This window comes from Balaenoptera physalus, assembly GCF_965194825.1.
Source record: "Balaenoptera physalus genome assembly, chromosome: 12".
Taxonomy (NCBI): Eukaryota; Metazoa; Chordata; class Mammalia; order Artiodactyla; family Balaenopteridae; genus Balaenoptera; species Balaenoptera physalus.
The window spans coordinates 57325881-57345208 of record NC_138897.1 but is presented as its reverse complement, the minus strand read 5'-3'; the positions used below and the strand labels follow the sequence as shown (position 1 = coordinate 57345208).

Sequence of the window (19328 nt, the reverse complement as noted above, 5' to 3'; positions counted from 1 at the left end):
GGGGATTTTACCCTGTGGAATCCAATATACATAACTTTTCAGCCCCTTTAAAAGAGGGGAGAAATTGAGTTCAAACAGTTAAGTGTATTTTATCTTTAAACTTTTCCATTTTGCAAAAATTTCATTAGTGGTTTGTTTAGTTTCTCAAAGGCCCTTGTGTCAGGACAAAATAAAATTTGATACTAATAAATTCTATAAGGTAGGTAAGAATTTCTGCTAAGGCACACTGGTAGCTGCCTATAGCAAGACCTTTTAAAGTCTAGTAAATGACAGAAAATATTCTATTTAGGGGATGCCCTAAGCCCATCTCATCACAGTCTCTGTGCTCTCAAAGGGCCTCACTCAAAGTGTCCACTTTAGTGATTTATGAGGAAGGAATGGTATATCATTCACTCTGATTTGTTTTCTTCGAAACATTTGCTGAGTGGTTTACCAAAGGAGAAAATAGATACTAAGTTTGAATGTTATAAATTTCCTGTAGTGGAGTTCAATCAAGGAATACACGGAGAAAAGTTCTAGGTATAAGAACGTACTGAAAGGCAAACCCTTCAGCATTTAATTCTAGATGATGTAACCAAGCACCAGCATAAGAGTCCTTACAACTCTACCCACACATTGTAAGCCTCCAGAATATCTGTCCCTGAAAGCCCAGACATTTCTTTAGCTTACGGCTGCTTCAGGCAGTGAGATTGCTTGACTTGCCATGGCAAGGTTCTGCATATTATGAATATACAGTGGGGAAATTATTTGAATGGACCCAATTGTATATTATGCCATGTCCCACTAGGCCTGGTCAGAGTAAACGTAGTGACAGAGCCTGCAGTGCAAACCATAATTGAATAGACTGTTTCTTCACCATGTTGGGAAAAGACTGTCAATTGGCACATGTAGCTTTTTCTAAGATTTGTGCACTGGATGCCAAAAATGGAAATAGTGACATTCTGAGTCACCCTTATGTCAGGTATTAGATACTTATTCCTTCAGGAAATAAATTTTTAACCAGGAATTACTTCTAATTCCAGTCAAGGCTCAACCCTATAGAAAAAGTTTTCCCTCAAACCCAAGACATTTCTACTTCCAGCAACAAGTTTCGGTTATTCAGGGAAGATAGTCTCTGACTTTTTGTTATTATTTAGAGGATATCTACCTGTTGCTGTGCTACAAAGGACATCTCCTGTTTCTTATTTTGTTCTCAAAGAAAAACCTTCCAAAGAAAAATCTTTTCATTTGTGTGTCTAGTTTTGAGTCAGTCTTCAGGGTTTCGTTGCCTGATGAAATTAGAACAGCAATTCCTATTAGCACCTGAAATTAGCCTCTCAGCGTTTTCAACATAATCTTGAAGGCTTTGCATACTAGATGTCATTTGTTTCCTTATCTGTTACATTTGATTAGAAATAGTGATATAGGTGACACTATTTTTCAGTCTTTGAGAGGGACATATTTATTTAATACTGTGAGACCTGGGGTTTAGCATCTTTCATCTAGAAACCAGTATGAATAAAGCAATTATTAATAGGTATAATGACACTAACAATCAGACTCTATTTTTGATAGTGTTCATACTTACTTAGTCATCTTGAACAAATATGACCAGGCAAGAACCAGCTTCATAATTTACCAAATCCAGTGCAAAATGAAAAAGTGGGGCCATTGTTCAAAATGTCTTAAAAATTTCACAACAGAGCATCAAACCAAGCACAAGACCTTCTGAGTACAGGGCCCTCTGTGACTGCACAATTCACACACACATTGAGCCAAAATCACTGCTAAGGCCCCCTCACATTCTTTTGCTGAATTTTTTACCTATTCAGATGATTGCACACATCATTTTATGATGTCTTAATACCAATGCAAAGTTCACAGTCATGCTATTAGGAAGAGGAAAAATAGCTGTTTGTGATAAGGAAATTAAAACATTTCTACATATTTTATAAATTAGATAATAATCATTATTTAATTATTGAGTTTAATGGTATTTTGGGTCAGACTATTTAAAATGGGTTTTAATGTTTAACCCGTGGTCCCCAACTGTTAAACTCTTTTATGATTCTTATAATTCCTCCATCTGAACTCAGTTAATAAATACTGAAACCAGCTTTAATAATGGGAAGCCAAGGAGCTGAGGTGGAACAGGTGAGAGAAGGCAATGAGCTGAAGGCATTAGCATTTTGATTTCTCATGACTGCATACAGCAAAGACACTGTAACACCTCCTGTCTTAGTTCAGATGGCTATAGCAAAATAACATAGGCTGGGTAGCTTATACAAAGATTTGGGACTTCCCTGGTGGCGCAGTGGTTAAGAATCCACCTATCAATGCAGGCGACACGGGTTTGAGCCCTGGTCCAGGAAGATCCCACATGCCGCAGAGCAACTAAGCCCGTGTGCCACAACTACTGAGCCTGTGCTCTAGAACCTGCGAGCAACAACTACTGAAGCCTGTGTGCCTAGAGCCCATTCTCTGCAAAAAGAGAAGCCACCCCAATGAGAAGCCCACGCACTGAAACGAAGAGTAGCCCCCGCTCGCTGCAGCTAGAGAAAGCCCACGCAGCAACGAAGACCCAACGCAGCCAAAAGTAAATAAATAAATTTATTTAAAAAAAGAAAACCAAAAATTTATTTCTCACACTTTTAGAGGCTGGAGTCCAAGATCAAGGTGCTGGCAGATTGGGTGTCCAGTGAGGAGGGTCTGGTTCACAGATGGCCATCTTCTCACCGTGTCCTCACATGACAGAAAGAGCAAGAGAGCTCCTGAGGTCACTTTTATAAGGGTTCTAATCCCATCATGCGGACTTCACCATCATGACCTAATCACCTCCCAAAGACCCCGCCTCCAGATACTCTCACATTGCGGATTTAGGTTTCAACAAATAAATTTTGCAGGGACACAGACATTCAGTCACAGGACGAGAACTGAGAAAATAAATACCCAGATGTCACCCTCCTTCTTCCCTCAGATTTCCTGCTGGTGCACCCCATGGACTAAACTCAACAAGAGGCCACAGGATAAGGAAGCTTCACATGTAGTCCAGTGGTTCTCAAATCTTATCATGCATCAGAATCACCAGGAGGACTGGCTTCTTAAAACAGATTGGTGGGCCTACCCCAGAGTTTCTGATTCAGTAGGTCTGTATGAGGCCTGAAAATCTGCGTTTCTAATAAGTCCCCAGGTAATGCCGATGCTGCTGTTCCTCAGGCCACACTTAGAAAACCACTGATTTCATCTAAACAGGTCAGCCTCTTTGGGCAGAAAGCAGAGTAGAGAAGGGTGGAGTGTGCAGTTGGAAGACATCCAGCACAGGAACAAAGGAAGCAGGTTTGAAGACAACAGACGTATTCATTATCAAGAAAACAGTTGCCTCTGATGGTAGTTCTTCTGTTTGCTTGGTTTGGGGGGTTTTGGGGGTTTTTTTGGTGTTTTTTTGTTTTTTGGTTTTTGTTTTGCATGAATGCTAAAAGATTTATTTTGTTGCCTTGGTGCAAGCAAAAAGAAGCTTGAAGTATTTTCAACATACCTCCCAAATAGCCCCTTTAAGGGCCCCAAATTTCAGACAACATCTACTCTAGACTGCCACTCACCAATCATAATTGGTGCCTGCAAGGAGGGTGTTGATGGGCAGAGCAGTAAAGGTCCTTGACTTTTCCTTATACCAGGGTTCAAGAGCCGAGGGTGCTCTCTGGAAAGGAAAATCTAGAAAATTGATGGCTTCGATGCTAAATCTATGACAGATGCTTATGAATTTCCTGACTATAAGAAATTATTATTAGGTTTTTGGTGAGTGAGTGAGATAATCCATCAAGACTTGTAGTAACAAAATATAAGGCTAAAGTGGATGGTCAGTTATACATCAGTTATAATGCAGAGTTGGCTATTGGTGGTCTTTACTGTATTTTCATTAAAGGCCGACAATGAGATTATGCTAAAGACAATGGACTCCTTCCTAGCAAAGCAGAAATAGGATGTAAAACTAAAAACTAATATTTTACCCTACATTATGTAAACAAAGTAGAGCATGTCAAAATAATAAATGACCTACTTGGGAATACTTGTAGACAAGGGTTTGATGTGTGTTTGATAGTGGAAAGCTTGTATCAATTTCCAACAGAGATCTCAGAGCACCTATTTTATATAAAAAATTAAAAGCTTTCAAGAAACATGACAAGCCATAATGATTTATCTTTTCAGGTGCTTAACATCAGTTTTAGTTGTGTACTCAATATACACAGCATTTTTTGTTTATTTTGTGTGGGATTTTAAAATCTGGAAGATGTGCACATTTTTTTTCTGCCTTACCTGGGGAGAAACTGATGAGATGTCAGAAGTAGATTAGGTTTAGCTCAATATTTAAATAAAAATCCTAGTTGCTGCATTACTGGGGAGAAGGGAAGTGGTAATTATTAACCTCATATCCTCTATTTATTTACTTATTTCTAGGCAAATTTCTAAGGCTATAATTACCTTAGCATTTTAATTACAAATACTAGTTTAAGACTCAAACCAAATTCCAGAGGCCAGTTGATGAAGCTAAGCTAGTAGAAGCAAGGTGGGCACAGTTATCATAAGGAACAAGAAGTTCATTGTGGAAGTTGGCAGGTGGGGGGAGGCCTGAACCACAGAAAGATATAATTTTTTAATAGGGAACAGTACTCTTGGGGCTAGATAAATGGGCAGGCAAGAAAAGTACAGCTCAATCTCAATGATGGAAAGAAATCAAAGATGGATGAAACAAGAGGCTGATGGTAATTTCACCAATAAAAAGATGCAGTCCCTTGCTTGGTTCTAAGAGCTGAGCCAGTTCTCAGAACCAGAACTCACTGACAAAAGGAGAAGCTAGGGTCCTAAAGATCCTAAAACACCACAACAAGTATAGACAGGAATGATTCTCTTGTTCTTTCCCAAAGACTAGAAACAATATAAATATTAATCAATATGGAACTGGTTGGCTAAGCTGTGGTCCATCCAAACATAGAATACTGTGTAGCTGTGAAAAACAATGAGGCGTCTCTCTATATATTTTTATGTGGGGATCTCCAGAAGATATTATTAAATGAAAAACAAGGTGCAGATCACTGTATACGGTATGTTAACCTTTGTGCAAAAGGAAAGAATACTAAAATATACACACATTTGCCTTCATTTTCAAAGTGAATCAATGAAAAGCTAAACTAAAAACAAATATAAAAGATATTCTGGGGGCTTCCCTGGTGGCGCAGTGGTTGAGAATCTGCCTGCCAATGCAGGGGACACGGGTTCGAGCCCTGGTCTGGGAAGATCCCACATGCCACGGAGCAACTGGGCCCGTGAGCCACAAATTACTGAGCCTGCGCGTCTGGAGCCTGTGCTCCGCAACAAGAGAGGCCGCAATAGTGAGAGGCCTGCGCACCGTGATGAAGAGTGGGCCCCACTTGCCACAACTAGAGAAAGCCCTCACACAGAAACGAAGACCCAACACAGCAATCAATCAATCAATCAATAAATAAATAAGAACGTGAATTTCTTAAAAAAAAAAGAGAAAAAAAAAAAGATATTCTTGGGGTCAACAAATTTTTTTTTGCAACTCACATCAATCTTTATTGAAAACTGCAGTATTAAAACATAATTCTTGTTACAATAAACATACTTTTTAAAAATTTTAAATCAGAGCTCATCTACTCATCAGATTGCATAAAAAATTAAAACAGTATGAATTTACACGTAGTGAAATTGGCTCAGGATGGTTGTTCCATTCTTTTGTATTGAAAAGGCATGGGAACAAAATTTCTCCGTACCTTATTTTACAGCATCAAAAGGAACAGGAGTCACTTTGAAGAGTTTTCACTCGCCAAAGGACAATTTGAGCATGAAAAATAATACTGTCTCCAACTGATTAAAACACAACAAATATATATAAATCCATGAATTAATAATTAATAAAAAAAATTCATTTGTCACCATTAGAGGTTTGCTAAGGCACACAAACTTATTATTTGAAAAAATTAATGAATGAAAAGAAAGAACTAAGCATTTACCCTGCTTTCATACACAAATTATGTTTCAGAGTAACCAAATAATTGATATGGTAAAGTTTTTCTTTATAGAATTCCAGCTAATACATCACCATTTTGAAGCCCCTAGTGAAATAATGGATGTAAGCAACAATCATCAATGGGTACTAAAACCCTAGGTTAAAAGTTAATGGAAGCTTCCTAGTGGGTGGATCAGCCGAGCAGCACCAGCAATGGGACAACTGTTAGCTATCTCCTGATGTGATATAATAGGAAGTATAAGACACCATCTAAGAAACATCCTGCCCCCGCCCAAATCAAACCTGATTATAAACAAGACTTTGTAACTTAATACCAGTTTTTAGGAAATACAGGATATGGAAGAACACGTTAAATGACACCACGAGGTAAAAATGAGCCAAATTCAGAATGCAGAAGATTCTATGGAAGAATGAACCAGCTTCTCCAACAAATCGGAAAAGACAAAGAAGTAGGACCATTACAAATTAAAAGAAACTTGGGAAATATAACGACCCAACACAATATGTAGACTTTGTTTGGATCCTGTGTTTTCCTATGGCTGCTGTAACAAATTAACACAAATTTAGTGGTTTTAAAACAACACAAAGTGATTAGCTTATAAATTTATTATCTTCTGAAGGTCAGAAGTCCAAAGATGGACCTCACAGGGCTAAAATCAAAGTGCTGGGACTGCATTCCCTCTGGAGACTTTAGAGGTGAATCAGTTCCTCGCCTTTTCTAGCTTCTGGAGGCTGTCCACATTCCCTGACTAGTGGCCTCCTTCCAGCAATGGCATCACTCCAACATTTACTTGTGCCCTTATCTCATTCTGTGACTCTGACCTCCTACCTCTCTCAATAAGGACCCTTGTGATTACACTGAGAACACCCAGATAATCCAGGATAATGCTCTCATCCCAAGATCCTTAAGTTAATCATATCTGCAAAGCCCCTGTTGCCATGTAACATAGGTTCCAGGGATTAGGATGTGGACATTTCATGGGGATTGGGGAGGAAGGGGTATTATTCTGCCTACCACAGATTCTGATCAAAACAACGAAACTGTTAAAAAAGACACTTTTCATAGAATTGGGAAAATATGACCATAGGTTGGGTATCATGTATAAGAATTGTTGTTAATTTTTAAAGTTATGATCATGGTATTTTGGTTATGTTTTTAGTGTAGCCCATCTGTTGGAGATGCTTACTGAATTATAAATGAGGTAATATGATATCTGGTATTTGCAATAAAACGCATTTTAAAAGAATAAGAAATAAGTGAAACACGATAGGCAAAATGCTAAAAATTGTTAGAGTTGTACTATAATGACATAGGGTTCAGAATACTTTTCTCTCTACTATTGTGTATATTTGAAAATGTCCATAATTTAAAAGTTTTTTTTAAAAATCAAAGATAATTTAATACGGTTTAAAAGAAAAGGAATAGAAAGGAAAGGGGGAGAATCCAATGTTTCAGTGAAGAGTTCTTGTCTATATATCTTTGCATACCAGTGTGAATGTATGGTAGGATAAATTCTTAGACACAGAATTGCATATAAGATGTCGATAGTAACCTCTTTACATGTATACTAAAGTTGAACAATTAAGTGAACAGAATGTGGATGAGGCAGGTTTCTCACTGTCAGAGATGAAAGATGCAGATAAACAAGAAGAGAAGGATAGGATGAACCCTCTGGTGCTGGATCAGAGTCAGAGACATCAATATGAACTCATGTTCCAATTAATTTATATGCAGATAGATACAGGCCGATTATAAGTTTATGTGCATACATGGGTTAGTATGTATACATATATTACTTAGCTCTGTCTACTGAGAGGACCTAGAAGCAATCAAACCTCAGCAGCAAAGAGCAAATCCAGCACCCACATCTTGGTTTCTAAATGCCATTTTCCAATAAAAAGAACTAGGTATCCTTGAGAAAATGGCTAATTGTAGGATTGGGGCAGGGAAAGAAAATAAAAGATAAGCCTGGAGTTCTTGTAGCACCAGAAAGTAAGGAAGCTCACAAAAAACAAAAGGCTGGGGCATGTCAAAGCAACACAGGAGCCAACCTGAAAGAGATTCCAATGGCCAAAGCTGGAACAATTTGAGCACAAAAATAAATAACATGGTATTGGATTATAATCCCAAATTATAAAATAAATATACATGAGTCACTACTGACATATTTAAATGGTCAAATAAATATAGTGAATGGGGAGAAGAGACAAACTGTACTTACTGTGCATAAATTACTCCTCAATAAAGTTGAAAAGGAAAAAGTAATTGCTGAGTCAATTTACCAGCAGTGTTTACCGCTTAAGTAAAACTCTTTAGACATTTTGTGCAAATTGCATTTTCAAACATTAACTCCAGGATGCTGGAAAAATAGAGTTTTTCCCTTTCTCCATCTCAAGGAGTTCAGAGTGCTATTTCCCATGTATCTAGTGGGTAGACCTTTCTTTAGCTGTCCCAAGGGGACATTACATAGGAATTCGGAAATCAGCTGGCTCAAGAAGAAATAAGGAACCTTTGCTCAAACACAACTATAAAAGGAGAAATTGTTCTTGAGTTTAGGTTCCATATTATATGTTGCAAATTCACTTCAGCCATTGTAATCAAAATCTCAAAAACACTGAGTGTCTTGATTAATACTTTCCTTAAGGCCAGAGGCATGGCACTTACTTATAAGTAAAATCTCCTTAATATCTTCACGTAATGCTGAGTTCCATTCTAGAGTCCACATGAACTGTAGCCACAGTGTAACAGAGAATTGCCAGTAGTAATATGAATACCAAACTCTGGTCTAAAATCTATAGAATTATCAATCCTAAAATATAAAGTGAAACTGATTTTGAAATTGTTAATCCTACAAAAACAGCTTTTTAACACAACTGAAGAAACGGGCTCTTGTTTTTTAAATGAAGTTGCAACATCGTAGAGAAATTCTACAGACACAGGAGAATAATGTGTTTCACAATTAAGTTCAGATCAGTTACATTTGGTAAATTTGACAAAGAAGCAATAATACACACCACCAGTGTGTTACATTCTTCTTTTTAACCAACAAAGCATTGAGCACTTTGTATTAAGCAAAACACTGGAATAAGAAAAAGTAAAGAAGCTAGATTCGTTGCTGATTATTCACTATTTTCATGGAATGTTTCTGGAAAGTTTCTAACATTTACAATGGAAGATGAAGTTTTTAAAACTCTTAGACATGAAAGCAATAGGAATAATAAAATCCTAAAATATACACTATATTTTACTGAAGTACACCTCAGTAACAGTAAATGACAGAAAGGGGGGATTACGCAAAAAATCTAGAGGTATGAATAACAGTAGGAAATTGCTTGAAACTTCAAATTACACAGCTAGAAAATAGAAACTTTGATAAGTAATATCAATTACTATCATTTGCATTGAAGAGATGAAGACTTTAAGTAATTCTGCCCTCCTTTTTCCCTTCTCAGCTATAGCTTGCCCAGTGATCTGAGGTTCATACCGTCCTCTTTCTCTAGGGAATAACATGAAAGTGATTGTTTGAAAATAAAATGAGGGTTTGAAACCCTATACTTCAGAAGACAGAATCAGTTACCTGACATTCAATACCAATCCTCATTGTGTTGAGAATGTCAGTGTTTCACATGCCCCACTCAGGAAAATAGTTGTTTCAATACATGCTTCTGTGGCTTTATTCAGTTTGGTTACACCTCAGGGAGTTTAATTTCATGCAAAGCTTTCAGATAGTGCTTTCCAGTGATAGGAGCAAACACATACCATTATGCAGCAGTTGGAAGTTCAGGAAAAATGAAAGCAACCCAGACTGCTAATGCTTGATGAGAACTTTGGCCTTGCCCTCGAATTAGCTTTCAAGAACTGAGAAAGAAATAGTGTTGGCAACTCCGGAGATAATAAAAAATGTAAACATAATGGAATGAAAGAAGATCTGGTTGTATTTGGGGCTTATATTATGGCCATAAAGGGAAATGGCAACGAGAAATGGATGTCAGAGATTTAACTAAACTGAACTGATTTCACGAGAGGCTTAAGAATCAGCCTGACTGGGAAAAGAGAGGTAAAACACCTGCACTACTAGTCCACACATGAACAATGCATTTATTTTTAAACAAAGAGCAGATAATGCTCAAGCTTTGGAAGGGGAGATCTATTTTTCAGAGAAAGTATGGACACCTGAAAGAAACACAAGGGGCATTGTGTTTAGGAATGAAACATGTGATCTAGGGAAATGCCAGTTTATCCAAGCTTTGGCTGGGTTACTGCTTTGTTAAGAGAAGAGACATATTTTTGAAACAACTGTGATTAACTGAGGTTTAATGTGCCTTCTTGTAATTACCTATAATTTTAAAAGATTACATTGCAGCTTGTAAGCCTGGTTAAAGAACAAATCAAGTGATGTTTTCTTAAAAATACAACTGCATATGTGTTTTATTGTATAGAATTTATCCCCATATACAGAGGAACTCTTATGTTTTGCTATTTACTAATTTTACTAATAGAGTAATTTTATTGATTCAATCTGATTTCTCTCTCTGCCTTTGGTTTCTTAACACGGTCATATCACCATCAGTTATTTAATATTTCTCCAAGTTTATTAATCATGCTAAGTGACTGAAAAATCATTCCACACAATTGTGATTTCAAGTAAGATAAACTTTCACAATTTATCTTCAGTGGGTCTTCTTGCTCCATGTTCTCCTTAATTCAGAGGATAATACCTGAGTGAATTTTCCTTATACATTCTAGAGCTCATAGACACAAGAACTCTGAGTCACAACTTAGCTCAAAGAATGAACATAGATTGCTAGCACTGCTTTTTGAGTCTCATGCTATTTCTGAACAAGAGAGCATTCTCCTAGCTCTAGTCTTCTTCAGCTGTGTGACTTCATGCAAGTTTGATACTTAGCCTCTCCACCCTTATTTTCTCCATCTGTAAAAATGGGGAGCCAACTACCTCACAGGTGTATTCTTAGTATTAGATATTATAGTCAGCACTTACAAGAATTTACCAATACATTTACCAGTCCCTTTGAACAACACTGTTTCTTACACCTTACTCCTTTCTTTTGCATTGTTTTCTTCTGACTGAAATACATCACTTAGTGTTCTTCTGTCACCCATACATATCCCAGGGAGCTGAAAAATCTCTGCTTTAACCTATTTCTATTCTTGTTCCAAAACACCTGATGTTTGTCAAAGATGTTTTACAGTTATAACTCAAAGGAAACACAGTCAACTGCCCTGAACCAGTTCTAGCCTAACTGCAAGGGCAGCGTCTGTGCAGAGGAAACCTAGAAGTGTCCAAAAGTTGCCTTTGCTTCATTACCATGCTAGATCTCTGCCCAAAGTGGGGACTTGTACCTTGCTAGGCACAATTAGTGCCATGTGCAAGGAAGCCTGAGGGACTGCACGCGTCCCGGCTATTCCTGGAAATCTCCACCATTTTCCCCAGTTTCTTATGACACATCTGCCTCTTACCCCATAAAAGTCTCCCATTTTCCTCCCTTCTGGGAGAAGGTTTCTTTAGAGCATGAGCTCTCCCTTCTCCATTCCTTGATCAACGAATAAAGTTTCTGCTCTGCTTTGCCAAACCCAGTCTCGTTCAATTACAGCGATTGGCACCAGGCAAGGGAAGGACCAGTTGGTGTCCACCTGATCTGAGACAGTCAGTAACACTTTCAAAAAGGATCTATGAGACTTAAAAAGCAAACATGGTTACCAAAGGGGAAAGGTGGGGGGGAGGGATAAATTAGGAGGTTGGAATTAACATATACACACTACTATATATAAAATAGATAATCAACAAGGACCTACTGTATAGCACAGGGAACTCTACTCAATACTCTGTAATAACCTACATGGGAAAGAATCTGAAAAAGAACAGATTTATTTATATGTATAACTGAATCACTTTGCTGTACACCTGAAACTAACAACATTATAAATCAACCATATTCCAATATAAAATTTTTTTAAAAATTTAAGTATCTGTGAGTTTTGCTCTTGAATGATACTGACTTTTAAGTAAACAGTTAATTTTCCTCAGCTCTTAGAAGATATTTTGTTGCTGTATCATTGATGCTGATGAGAAATCTTCCATCAGACTGTCATTCACTTATAAGCAATACATCTTTTCTCTCTGTAAGATTGCAGAGGATAATTGGAATTAAAGTAATTTAAGGTTCCTATCTTGTTTACCTGGAGGATAGATGTTGATTAATTTTAGATTTGTTAAGAAATGTACATATTTTAAGAAAACCACTGAAATTAGAGAATATATAGCTATCAAACCAGTTGAGACAAAGAGAATAAACCAGTTGAGAGAAAGATCAAACCAATCAAGGAAGTGAGAAAAGGAAAAAAGTAGGGGGAAAAAAAATCCCCAGAGCACATGGAAGCACAAAATAAGATGATTAAAAACAATTCTAAATATGTCAGTAATCACTAAGTAGGGTAACTCACAAGATACAAAACAGAGACTCCAAAACTGGTATTTTCTTAAATCCAGCTATATGCTATTTATTTATTTATTTGTTTGTTTATTTGTTTGTTTTACTTTTGGCTGTGTTGGGTCTTTGTTGCCGCGCACTGGCTTTCTCTAGTTGCGGTGAGCGGGGGCTACTCTTCATTGCAGTGCACGGGCTTCTCATTGTCGTGGCTTCTCTTGTTGCAGAGCACAGGCTCTAAGCCCATGGGCTTCAGTAGTTGTGGCACACAGGCTTAGTTGCTCCCCAGTATGTGGGATCTTCCTGGGCCAAGGCTCCAACCCGTGTCCCCTGCATTGGCAGGCAGATTCTTAACCACTGTGCCACCAGGGAAGCCCCAGCTATATGCTATTAACAAGAGACATTTAAAACCTGAGAGCACAGAAAGTTTGGAAATAATATTATAGAAAAAGATATACCAGAGGATTCTGGGAAGATGGTGGAGTAGGAAGCACCAGGAATCTGTCTCCCCATCTAGACAACGATTGCACTGGCAGAATCTGTCTGATGTAACTATTTTGGAATTCTGGAGTCTATTGAAGGCTTGCAACTTCCAGGGAAAGATTTGGACAATAAATTGCAATTAATTTTAATCAATCTCAGCTCTCAGCTCCTAGCACAGTAATAGCTACCTATCCCCCAACCCTAGCCATGTGGCAGGGAATTGTGCACATATTCTTGGGGGCAGTTTGCACATAGCTTGTGGGAGCCAGGGTAGACAAAAAGAACCCTATCCTCTAAATATAGTGGATCTGTGCTCTGATCACTGACTGCTGCTTCTGGGCACAGAGGTGCAGACAAAGAGGTGGTCAGCAATTGCTGTTGCAGCTCCTCCCATTGATGCAATCCCTTTCCCTTCTGGCTGAAGTGACTTCCAGGAGGTTTAAAGGGCTAATGCCCTTCCTCCCCACTTCATTTTTCTCTCTTTCCCCTTTTGGGAGTCAGACATTAAAGGCAAGACATTCAAAAATGACAACAAACCCAGGGGAAGGGAAAGAATCTGATTTCCAGAATTACCACTTTATAATTCAAATGTCCAGTATTCAGCAAAATAATCACAAGGCATACAAAGAAACAGGAAAGTACGGCCCACTCAAAGGAAAAAAAAACAACAGAAATTGTCCCTGAAAAAGACCCAATGGCAGATATACCAAAGACTTTAAAACAATTGTCTTAAAAATGCTCAGAAAACTAAAGGAAGATGTGGAGAAGGTCAAGAAAAAGATGTAGGGAAAAAATGGTAGTATCAATAGATATAAAACCTAGAGAGAAACCAAAGAAATTGCAGAGGTGAAAGGTACAATAACTGAAATGAAAAATTTACTAGAGGGATGGATTCAAAGGCAAATTTGATTAGGCAGAAGAAAAAAATCAGTGAACTTAAAGATAGGACAATGAAAATTATCAAGTCTGAGGAACAGAAACAAAAAAGATTGAAGAAAAATGAGCAGAGCCTAAAGGAACTGTGTTACACTATCTAGCAGACCAACATAACACGTTTCAGGAGTACCAGAAGAAGAGAGAGAGAAAAGGGCAGAGAGAATATCATGAAAGACATGAATATACAGTTGACCCTTGAACAATGCGGGGGTTGGGGCACTGACCTACTGTCCAGTCAAAAATCTGCACATAACTTTACAGTCAGTCCTCCATTTCCTCTGTTCCACATCCACGAATTCAATTAACCACAGATTGTGGAATATTATAGTAGTATTTATTGAAAAAACTCTATGTATAAGTAGACCTGTGTGGTTCAAACACATGTTGTTTAAGGGTCAACTGTAAACATCCACAAAACTCAACAAGCTCCAAGTAAGTTAAACTGAAAGAGACCCCCACTGAGACACATTATAGTCAAACTTTCAAGAGACAAAGACAAAGAGAGAACCATGAAAGCAGCAAGAGAGAAGTGAATCCTCATATACAAAGGATCCTCAATAAGATTATCAGTGAATTTCTCAGAAATTTTGGACGCCAGGAGACAATGGAATGATATATTCAAAGTACTCACAACAATAACCAAAAACCTGTCGACCAAGATTTTTATATCCAGCAAAACTGTCCTTCAAAAGTGATGGAGTAATTAAGTCATTCCCAGATAAAGAAAAGCTGAGGTAGTCATTACTACTAGACTTGCCTTGCAATAAAAACTCGAGGGAGTACTACAAGGTGAAATGAGAGGACACTAGATAGTAACTCGAAGCTATATGGAGAAATAAAGATCTCAATAAAAGGTAAATACACAGGCATTTATAAAGTCCAGTATTATTGTAACTTTTTTGTGTGTTTTCTACATGCAATTTTTATGCACTTTTTGTTTTCTACATGATTTAAGGGACTAATACAAATAAAAAATAATAATAATAATTGACCTAAAGCTAGTATTATTGTAACTTTGGTTTGTAACTCCAAATCTTGTTTACTTCAATTTAAGAAAATAATGCACTTAAAATAATTATTAGTTTATGTTTTGGGGTACACAATGTATAAAGATGTGATTTCATAATATCAACAACTGAAAGGGGTGGGGATACAGCTGTAATAGAGCAGTTTTTGTATGTTATTGAAGTTAAGCTGACATAAATTCAAAATGGAGTGTTATAACTTAAGAATGTTAAGTGCAATCCCCATTGCAACCACAAAGAAAATAACTATAGAATATATAAAAGAGAAAATGAGAAAAAAATTTACACACTTCACTACAAAAAGTCAACTAAAAACAAAAGAAGACAGTGATGCAGGAAATGAGGAACAAAAAAACTATCAGACACATGGAAAACAAATAGCAAAATGACAGATAAAAGTACCTCCATATCAGTAATTACTTTAAATGTAAATGCATTAAACTCTTTGATCAAAAGACAGAGATTAGCATAATGGATAAAAGCAAATATGCTGTCTACAAGAGACTCTCTTTAGATCCAAAGACATAAATAGATTGAAAGTTAAAGGATGGAAAAAAATATTCCATGAAAATAGTAACCAAAATAAAGCAGGGGTATATATATTAATATCAGACAAATAGACTTTAGATGAAAAAAATTTACAAGAGATAATAAAGGACATTATATATTAATAAAAGGGTTAATACTCAAGAAGACATAGCAATTATAAACATTTATATACCTAATGACAGAGCATCAAAATATATGAAGCAAAACATGACAGAATTAAAGGAAAAAACATATAGTTCTATACCATTAGTTGGAGACTTCAATACCCCACTCACAGTAAAGGACAGAATAACTAGACAGAAGATATGTAAGGAAATAGGGGACTTAAACAACATAATAGACTAACTAGATCTAACAGACATGTACAGAACACTCTACCCAACAACAGAATATACATTCTTCTCAAGTGCACATGGGACAATTTCCAGGCTAGACTATATGTTAGGACACAAATTAAGTCTCAATAGATTAAAAGATAGATATCTTATAGTATCTTCTCCAACCACAACAGGCTGAATTAAGAAATCAATAATAAAAGGAAAACTGGAAAATTCACCAAATTGCGGAAATTAAACAGCACACTTTTAAACAACCAATGAATTAAAGAAGAAATCACACGGGAAATTATAAAATACTTAGAGACAAATGAAAATGAAAACACAACATACCAAATTTTATGGGATGCAGTAAAGATGGTGCCGAGGGGGAAATTTATAGCTATAAATGCTAACATTACAGAATAAGAAAGATTTCACATCAACAATCTAACTTTGCATCAAAAGAATAAAATACCTAGAAATAAATTCAACCAAAGAGGTCAAAGATCTGTATAGTAAAAACTACAAGACATTAATGAAAGAAATTGAAAAACACACAAATAAATGGAAAGATATTCTGTGCTCATGGATCAGAAGAATTAATATTGTTAAAATGTCCATACTACCCAAAGTGATCTATAGATCCAATGCAATCCCTATCAAAATTCCAATGGCATTCTTCACAGTAATGGAACAAACAATTCTAAAATTTGTATGAAACTATAAAAGACACTGAGTAGTCAAAGCAATCTTGAGAAAGAAGAACAAAGTTGGAGACATCACACTCCCTGATTTCAAACTACATTGCAAAGTTATAGTAATCAAAACTGTAGGGTATTAGCTAAAAGACAGACATAGAGACAAATGGAGCAGAATAGACAGCCCAGAAATAAACCCACAAATATAGTAAATTAAACTCCTGGAAGATAGAGGGTAAGCTCCATGACGTTGGTCTTGGCAATGATTTTTTTTTTTTGATTTGACGCCAAAAGCAAAGGCGCCAAAAGCAAAAGTAAACAAGAGGAACTACATCAAACTTAAAAGCTTCTGCACAGCAAAAGAAACCATCAACAAAATGAAAAGTCAACCCACTGAATGGCAGAGGATATTTGCAAATCATATACCTGATAAAGGGTTAATATCCACAATATAGAAAGAACTCATACAACCCACTAGCAAACACACACACACACACACACACACACAAACACACACAATCCAATTTAAAAAATGGGGGTCAAAACGCACAAACTTCCAGTTATAAAATAAATGAGTCCTGCAGATGTAATGTACAGCATGGTGACTATAGTTAATAATACTGTATTGCATATTTGAAAGCTACTAAGAGAGTAGATCTTGAAAGTTCTCATAAGAAAAAAAATTTTGTAACTATGTATGATGATGGATGTTAACTAGACTTATTATGGTGATCATTTTGCAATATATACAAATATCGAATCATTATGTTGTATACCTGAATGTAATATAATGTTATATGTCAAATACACCTCAATTGGGGAAAAAAACAGTTCCTGGCTTACAGTAGATGCTCAAAAAATATTTGCTGAGTGAAAAAATGAAATCTAATCAACAAACCTCTAACAAAATCTAATCAACAAACCTCGAACAAAAATAAAATCTAATCAACAAATCAAAAAATGAAATCTAATCAACAAACAAAATGAAATCTAATCAACAAACCTCTTCTTACTAAGTGTAGAATTGCTAATACTATGAGAAAAATGATGTACTAAACACTCTAACTTGCTTGATTTAACTTCACTCACTACTTGCAGAGGACTGTCTAGAAAGAGAAATGTAACAGATGGCTAAGTCCCCAACTTGATGCCAAAAAAATTTTTTTAATAGAAAACAAGAGAGATCTCTAGTCAACAACCTAAGTTTACAACTTACTGAACTAGAAAAAGAAGAACAAACTAAATCCAAACCTAGAAGAATGAATGAAATAATAAAGTTTAGAGCAAAGATAAGTAAAATGGAGAATAGAAACACAATATAGAAAATCAGTGAAACCAAAAGTTGGTTATTCAGAACAATCAACACAATTGACAATCCTTTAGCTAGATAGACTAAAATTCAATTACTAAAATTAGAAATGAAAGTGAGGACGTTATTACCAATTCTACAGAAATAAAAAAGATTGTAAGAGAGTACTACGAACAAGTTCATAGCAGCATTATTCACAACAGCTAAAACATGGAAGCAATCCAAGTGTCCCTTAACAGATGAACAGATCAGCAAATGTGGTATATACACACAATGGAATATTATTCAGCCTTAAAGAGGAAGGAAATTCTGCAATATGCTACAACATGGATGAACTTTAGAGGCATAATGCCAAGTGAAATGAGCCAGTCACAAAAAGACAAATGCTCTATGATTTCACTTATATGAGATACTTGGACAGCAAGCAAGGAAATGGGGAGCCCAGTTATAGTTCCACAAGGAACTGAATTCTGCCACAACCATATGAGCTTGAAAGAGGACTTCAGCTCTACGTGAAAAGACAGCCCAGACAACACATGGATCTTCATCCTTGTAAAGGATTTCTACCCAATAGAAATGAAAATACATGTTCACACAAAAACTTGTCCACAAGTGTTTTAGCAGCATATTCTTAATAGCCAAAAGGTAGAAACAACCCAAATGTCCATCAACAAACAAATGGGTATACAAAATGTGGTATATCTGTACATTGGAATATTATTTGGCAATATAAAGGAATGAAGTTCTGATAAAGGCTACACCATTGGTGAACCCTGAAAATATACTATGAAAAAAGCCAGAAACAAAAAAACATTTTGTGTGATTCCATTTATATGAAATGTCCAGAATAGGTAAATCTATAGAGACAGAAAGTAACTTAATGGTCTAGAGCTTAGGGGATGAGGGGTTGGGGGTGTTAGCTAAAGGATACAGGGCTTCTTTTTAAGGTGATATAAACATTCTAAAAATGATTGTGTTGATTGATGCACATATTTTTAGTGTCATATCTAAAATCCATCAAATTGTATACTTTAAATGAGTGAATTGTATTATGTGAATTATTTCTCAATAAAGCTATTATTTTTTTATGGATTAAATGTAAATCCCAAACTGGAAAGCACACAATAACTGAAAAGAAAAATTCACCAAATGAGCATAACAGCATATTGGAGATGGCAATTGAAAGAGTCAGTGAACACCAAGACAAATTAATAGAAATTTTACACTGTGAAGAGCAAATATAAAAATGATATAAATACGTAAAGTGGTTGAAAGTGAAAGAATGGAAAAATGCATGCCATGCAAATAGGAAACATAAGAAAGCTGGTATGGCTTTATTAATATTAGACAAAGTAGGACTCAAGATAAAGAATACTACAAGGGATAAGGCAGGAAATTTCCTGATGATAAAAAGGACAGTTCATTAGGAAGACCTAACAATCTAAATATGTATGTACCTACTAAGAGCTTCAAAATTCATTAAGCAAAAATTAACAGCAATAAAGAAACAGACAAATCCACAAACAGTATTGGACATTT

At 36.2% G+C, this 19328-nt stretch overlaps 1 protein-coding gene and 1 long non-coding RNA gene across 2 annotated transcripts in view; both read right to left on the bottom strand.

The window, feature by feature from the left end:
* LOC309640245 (uncharacterized protein) overlaps positions 1 to 19328 on the bottom strand; it is a 645560-nt gene that overhangs the window by 416502 nt on the left and 209730 nt on the right. The gene's annotated exons all lie outside the window — the stretch shown is intronic.
* Positions 16382 to 17553, bottom strand: LOC309640280. Its single transcript, XR_014252158.1, has 2 exons — positions 17484 to 17553; positions 16382 to 17447 (listed from the first exon to the last, which is right to left on the bottom strand). It is a non-coding gene; the product is annotated as an uncharacterized lncRNA (long non-coding RNA).